The 7495-nt window shown below is 39.5% G+C and overlaps 1 long non-coding RNA gene across 1 annotated transcript in view; it reads right to left on the bottom strand.

Moving 5' to 3' along the window:
- Positions 1–4332, bottom strand: part of LOC308186170 — a 22124-nt gene extending 17792 nt beyond the window's left edge. Inside the window, exon 1 of the long non-coding RNA XR_013943941.1 lies at positions 2598–4332. This is a non-coding gene — a long non-coding RNA (uncharacterized lncRNA). The remainder of the gene's footprint in view (positions 1–2597) is intronic.
- Positions 4333–7495: the final 3163 nt, after the last annotated feature.

Below are 7495 nucleotides of genomic sequence, written 5' to 3'. Positions count from 1 at the left end.
AAGATATTAGTGCAAAGAGCCTGTCTACCTTTCCTTAAGAAGATGGGACATTTCAAACTTTCCGTGACTTGTTCAAGGGCATTCTCCTCTTCTAAACAGGGAAAACTGCAAAAGGACTTCAGAGATCATTAAGGCTGTTACTGATGTTATATGAAATGGTTTACAAGTAGGTGTACAAGATGATCCTTTACTGCTCAAACGAAGGGTAATGTAATGAATATAACACAGCATTTGCACATGGGTCTTCCATGTCTGAGAACAAACCTTTCTTGGAAGCATTTACATGAAGGCTATACTGTGGTGCTGTCTGTTGGCACCTCTGAGTGACTCAATACAGTACAATAGAGAGCACTGCATTGATCATGGGTCCAGAACAATTAAAAGAAACTTCTACCAAATGCTAGCCCAGTCTTAATTTGGTAGTAAACTCACAGGTTTACATACATGAGTGAAGGGAACCTGTGGGATCCAGATACCTCTGAAAATGTAGAAGTTGCACTGTTATGAGTCCACTTGGTTTAAGAGAGGTAGCCAGAAAAGAGGAGCCAAAGCTGTTGATCTGACTGACAAAATGATGGTTGGAATTGACATTGTCTGCTTTTTCACAGACCAGATGACAGATACATAAGGTCTCAGGTTCCAGTGAGACAGTACACAGAGAAAAAAGTTCTCTAGATTGTGGGTCAACCCAAAAGAAGAATGATATGACACTAAATACAGGGGGATGCAAGATTTCATTCTCGTTCTATGATAGAATGATAAGGCCCAGAATCAAGAGAACTTTTGTCTCTGTTTCCCCCAGCCTAAGAAATAATTTCTGGAGAGTGAACTTCAAAGTGCTTGACCATTTGTCAGAAATTATTGCAAAACTACAAAGAAATAACCAAACAGTAAATCAAAAATCTGAGAGAGAAACCTCTTGCAAGGACTACAAAGGAAGAAAAAAACAAATGGCATGGAGAGTTGATTATAACACCAGCAGTTTGCCACGGCAAAGGAGAAACTGATACCAGATGCTGCTGAGAGCTCTTTCATTACCTTGTGCAAGACCTGCAGTGCCGTGGAGGGGCCCCATGCAGCACTACATCTCTAGCTGGGATAAATGTGAGGCACTTGGGGAAAAAGATTCATTCTCAAAAGAGATCTGCAGAGCCAATTATTATTTTATTTGAATGATGATTCAGTGACCAACTCATAAGTTTGCTGCATTCTTTCATTATCTCCAAGAAAGAATTTTGCAGTTGTCCTATTTTGTAATATAAAGCTATGTCAGTGCTTTTAATGTCAGCAGCATTACTATTTAAAGTGAAAGTAACAGATGAAAAATTAATATATTTTTTTTTTTTAATATTGAATGCAAAGTTTTCCAGACCTTATTGACCTTGGCATGTTCTTTCTAGCTTTTTCAATCCTCAGACATTTTTGTCTGACCCTTGAAATTTATTTTTTATTTGTCTGGTTATTCAGCAATTTGTGAATTACAGCATTCAATTCCACCATTTTCTTCCACTCTCCTAGAAAGTAAGATCGGCTAGAAACTGGATGACTTATGTTTAGGCAGTATTCCCTGCAACATTACTCACTTGCTCATACTGTGTCAGATGAAGAAAATGTACAGTATGCTAAGGGAGTGAGGAATTTTTATCTGATTTTTTTTTTTTTATTAGCATATTTACAGACAGTTGTACAGAATTGTTTATCTCCTCAAAACTTGAAGTGTACTATATACAAACTCCATGAGGGAGGGCTGGAAAGAAATGCCTTGTCTTAGAAGTCATAAGGTGTTGTGTTTTGTGTTGTGTTTGTTTGTTTTATTTTGTTTTGTTTGTTTTTGTTTTGTTTTAATTAAGTCTCTTTTTATTCCCCTTGTGGTTTCTGGTCTTTTCAGGTTCACTTGCTTTGTGTTTCCATGGTTTTCTCTGCAACCATGAGGAATACAAATGCTCTTTTCCAAACTAGTAAAAGCAGAAATTATATGGAATCACTAGAGTCTGACAGCTGAGGTTTTTTAGCAAAGCATATCAAATGTAACAGCTGTTGTAATAAAACTGTTAAATCTGTCGATACTGTGGCTGAGAATCAGATGAAGGACAGACATGCAAAGAGATGGCAGCAGCGAGTCACAGCAAGCTGGGGAATAAACAGCAGGAATGTTCTGAGCAGAACTGGTAACCCTAGAAGGTAAATGTTATCAGTGTTAATGATTTGTTTAATTTTGGGAGACACTTGGCGGCCTATGTGGAAATGTGAAGTCTACAGCAGCTGACTGGAGGACATGGGCAGGTTCCTTCCTTGAATATGTATCTCATATGTGATGCTCTTCCAAAAAAAATAATATATATATATCACTTTAAAGGCCTCTGAATGTTTTCAAAAACTTTGTGCGAATAACTTCTTGAGTTATTGTTACTCAGGGAGAGAAACAGGACAGCATCAGTGATGCAGGTGCCACTGTGCCTTGGGAGTGTCCTCACTCTTGCCAGGCTCTCAGATAGGTTCAGTTTCACAGAGTGGCTGAATGTGGTATGGTGCTGTAATTTAATTAGGTTTGGCAACAAAAGCTTCATCTCCAAGTCGGCAAGGGAGGGAATGATTACCTTATTCATCAAAGAGAAGCATACTGACTTGCTCTTGGCCAAGGAACCTGGTGAAAGAAACGTGTGGAATTTGTTACTGAGTGAACCTTTGTATTGGAGAGAGAAAAAGAGAAAATTAAAAGAATGTTTTCTAAGCTTACCACAGGTTCTGTCCTGTCTGGGTCATTGTTTCTGACAAATAACTTCTCAGGAAACAAAATGATGTCACTGCAACACTGGATATCTCAAAGTTAAACTATCAACATAAAGTATGGTGAACTTTTCCTTTACTGCTTCCTAAATTACCTTTATACCATATTTCTCATATTTATACACACCAAATATACAGAAACAAAAAGAAAATGCTTCTCACTTTGTCACTAATATTGTAAAAGCCATCTTCTTTTACATTCATACACGTTGTGAGGGTTGTCTTAAAACATCTTTCGATAAAGTCATACAAAACAAGCCAAAAACATATTAGAAATGGTGCTATAAATGTGACCAAAAGCCAGAGGGATGAAATATAACACTCAGGGTTTCTACAGTGCTTAAACAAACATATTCTCATTCCTTTGGGCAAAAGAAATACTTCATAGAATCGTAGAATCATTAAGGTTGGAAAAGACCTCAAAGATCATCCGGTCCAACCTTTGCCCTACTACCAATGTCACCCCTTAAACCATGTCCCTAAGCACCACACCCAACCTTTCCTTAAACACCCTCAGAGATGGTGATGCCACCACTTCTCTGGGCAACCCATTCCAATGCCTGACTGCTCTTTCTGAGAAGAAATGTCTCCCAATTTCTAACCTAAACCTCCCCTGGCCCGACTTGAGGCCATTCCCTCTAGTCTTATCACTAGTTACCTGTGAGAAGAGGCCGACCCCCAGCTCCCCACATCTTCCTTTCAGGTAGTTGTAGAGAGCAAAGAGGTCTCCCCTGAGCCTCCTCTTCTCCAGACCAAACAACCCCAGTTCCCTCAGCCACTCCTCACAGGACTTGCGCTCCAGGCCCTTCACCAGCTTCGGAGCCCTTCTCTGGACACGCTCCAGGGCCTCGATGTCCTTCTTGTAGTGAGGGGCCCAAAACTGAACAGAGTACTCCAGGTGCAGCCTCACCAGAGCAGAGTACAGGGGGATGATCACCTCCCTGGTCCTGCTGGCTACACTATTCCTGATACAAGCCAGGATGCCGTTGGCCTTCTTGGCCACCTGGGCACACTGCCGGCTCATGTTCAGGTGAGCATCAACCAATGCCCCCAGATCCTTTTCCTCTGCACAGCTTTCCAGCCACTCTGCCCCAGGCCTGTAACATTGCATGGGGTTGTTGTGACCAAAGTGCAGGTCCAAGCACTTAGCCATGTTGAACCTCATCCCACTGGCCTTTGCCCATCGACCCATCCTGTCCAGGTCCCTCTGCAAGGCCTTCCTACCCTCCAGCAGATCGACACTTACTGCCAACTTGGTGTCATCTGCAAACTTACTAAGGGTGCAATCAATTCCCTCACCCAAATCATCAATAAAGACATTAAAGAGGATGGGCCCCAGCACCGACCCCTGGGGAACACCACCAGTGACCAATCACCATCTGGATTTCACTCTATTTACCACTACTCTCCAGGCCTGTCCATCCAGCCAGTTTTTAACACAACAAAGAACAGCATCTAACACACAGTACTTGTAATAGGTACCCCATCTTTGTTGTATTTAGATACCCCACAGCACAAATGAGGAATAAAACATAACTTTTGTAGCTGTTTTCCTCAGTAAGAAATGTGAAAATGAATCAGAAGTCTCATAAATATCTAGAGGAATTTGTTATTTTGGCCAAAACAGAAAGCAACTCCCAGGTAAATATTAGCTTTCTGTTACATTTTCTCCTACCTAATTGCAAAAAACTACATCAAGGAATAGAAATATGTTTCATTTTCCTTTTGTGGGTTTCTTTACAATACTGAGAAAAAACAACGGGGGTTTTACTGCTGCTGAAAAACCACCAGCGTCTTCCTGATTCTTTCCACTACTTAGCCAAGGATCTAGGTCCAGAATCTTAACATATTTGCAGCTGAACCATCTGCCCCAATGTAAAGTGGAGAAGTGGCATTGAAGCTGATGGAATTTGTCTGGTTTTCTGTTGGTGGAACTGACAGCACGGTTTGGCTTTTGAGACGACCTATCTAAAGAGTTAGGAACCACACAAACTACATGCCTGCTGTAAATGAAAAAGAGTCTCAGGACATGTCTTTGAACAGAAGGAAAACAATAATAAAAATATGGTGTCAGTACTAGAGTGGATTTTTTTACCCATCCTGAGTGACTTTGTTGTTGTATTTTACAATGTGGAGTAATGTCTTTTGAGAAGTGGTCAAGAAGAAAAAATGGTGGCTTTAGTCTCTTAAAAGAAGTTTGCCCACCTGAGATAAGAAGAAAAGTTTGTACTGATATAAAAATAAGTGAAAGGATACTATGGTTGCAAAGCAGAATGGTGTTTTGTTTTTTTTTTTCTTTTTCTTTTTTTTACACCTGAGAGCAACATCCATTAAATTGTCAGATCTTTTCCTAATAGTTCCTAGTATTTTTCTTACTGCTTTGGACCAAATATGAACACATGCACATATGAACTTATCTTTTACTTCAAGACATCCTATCCAAGCACAAACCTAATTCACTAATTCACTTTTATGGGAGAATATCAATTGAATTAATTCAGCTTCAGGCAGGGATAGCTGAAGGTTGTTTTATAATATGAACTTCAAAAACTCAAATGATAAAAAAGGTATAAAAGAATACTGTTAATAACCTCAAGAAATATTTACAGTACAATGATAAAATATATATTACACTGGAATATATTCTTTTAAATAACAGTAATGCTTACTATATTCTACCAAAAATACGTAGACAGGACATTCAATTATATCTGAACGGAATATTAATACAAAAAAGGAAAGAAGGAAGGAAGGAAGGAAGGAAGGAAGGAAGGAAGGAAGGAAGGAAGGAAGGAAGGAAGGAAGGAAGGAAGGAAGGAAGGAAGGAAGGAAGGAAGGAAGGAAGGAAGGAAGGAAGGAAGGAAGGAAGGAAGGAAGGAAGGAAGGAAGGAAGGAAGGAAGGAAGGAAGGAAGGAAGGAAGGAAGGAAGGAAGGAAGGAAGGAAGGAAGGAAGGAAGGAAGGAAGGAAGGAAGGAAGGAAGGAAGGAAGGAAGGAAGGAAGGAAGGAAGGAAGGAAGGAAGGAAGGAAGGAAGGAAGGAAGGAAGGAAGGAAGGAAGGAAGGAAGGAAGGAAGGAAGGAAGGAAGGAAGGAAGGAAGGAAGGGGAAATATTTTAAACTCTGAAGAAACATCTGAGGCAACCAGGTAGTTTGGAGGCAATATCTGTTGAAAATTCAACATACTAAAAATATCCAAAACCTAACAGAAAAAAAGATATGGAAGATTGAATACAGGGGTAGAAAAATGACAAGCCTTTTACATCAAACTCATTGGAAAAATACCACAAAATGAAGTAAATTCTCACTAAACAATGAAATTAATCCTTAAAAGGGAGGAAAAGTGTTGAGCAAATTTGGGTACAGCTTTTGGGTGCTTCAGAAGAAACTGCAGTCCCTAACAGGCTGGTAAGCAGAGATTTCAATAGCGCCTCTAACTGCTGCATGGTATCTTGGAAAACTGAATTGCACATTTGGATGTATTTTACTCAAGTGCTGAAAGCAGATACAAGGATTCAGACAGGACCCATCTCCAGTGGAAATTATGCTGCATTGGTACCTTTAGGGATGTTGGAACACCATGGAGATGGGTGTTATATGTCTCTCCTTCTGCAAATTTTGGTGTAATATCAGGGAATTATTTATTTTTCCTGGGTTTTAGGTCTTCATCTACAAAATGGGAGAAAGGTTTCTTCCCTCAAAGGTGTGGACATGTGCTGTACCTATTCTAGTACTTGTAATGGCAGCTTCTCTGTTCTAACTATAGCTCCTATTCAAACTGGCTTGTGACTTTCTTATTGACTGATAAATATAAAATGAAAGTTGTTAGAAGACTAAAGTGAAATCAGTCCAAAGACAAGAAGCCAAATAACTATTTGGCTATGCACTGAAAGTCAGAACATACCTAATGTCCCCACATTTTCATAAAAATTATCTCTCCTTTACTTGAAGCCGTTGGTTAATTAACTCAATATAATCTAAAACCGAGGCTTTAACAGAGGTTCATCAAGCACAAAGAAATGCTATGGAAGAAAGACAGATTGAGAGAGAGAGCATTCTGACAGTGAAATATTAAAAGAATTGAAACAAAATCTTTTTGTACTCAAAAAATCATATTAAAACAAGCATGGCAAAACAAGCTTACCACTAATGAAAGCTGAAAAAATCAGATGCTGTGGCAACATGTAACACTGAATTCTCTTGCACAGGTACCCCAACTTCTTTTTCAGTCCAGGCTGTGGAAGTGGAAAGTCTGAGCATGCAAAGTTGCATTATCAACTCACTAACTAAGCTACCAAGCATTGGAGAGCTCTAGCTTCTTTTACTGACATGGGTGGAATTTTTTAACGCAAACAGTTTCTATGTAAGTTTTCTGAAAAAAAAATAGTAAAATGGAAGCACTGAGGATATTTAGCTAAACTCAGTGAAACAAACGCTTTTCTAATATCATTTTTTATTCTGTGCTATTTCACATTCATGTACTTATATCCACCAAGGAACATTCATGTTTCAACCAGAGTACAGCCATATCTGAGGTCAGTTTTGTCTTTATGGGTCAAACACAAAGTCTGGAGCCACCACAAGGTGGGCAGAGAAGCAGTGCCTAGGGAATACTCCCACATGGTGCTCTTCAACATCTTCTCAGTCACAGCTAGCAAGCTTCAAGCTTGTCTTAACACTGGAAGGAAGATCAGGAAATATGAAGACATATTT

Source organism: Anser brachyrhynchus, assembly GCF_964034855.1.
Source record: "Anser brachyrhynchus genome assembly, chromosome: Z".
NCBI lineage: Eukaryota > Metazoa > Chordata > Aves > Anseriformes > Anatidae > Anser > Anser brachyrhynchus.
The sequence above is the reverse complement of the archived record's forward strand: the minus strand, read 5'-3'. Positions and strand labels throughout refer to the sequence as shown.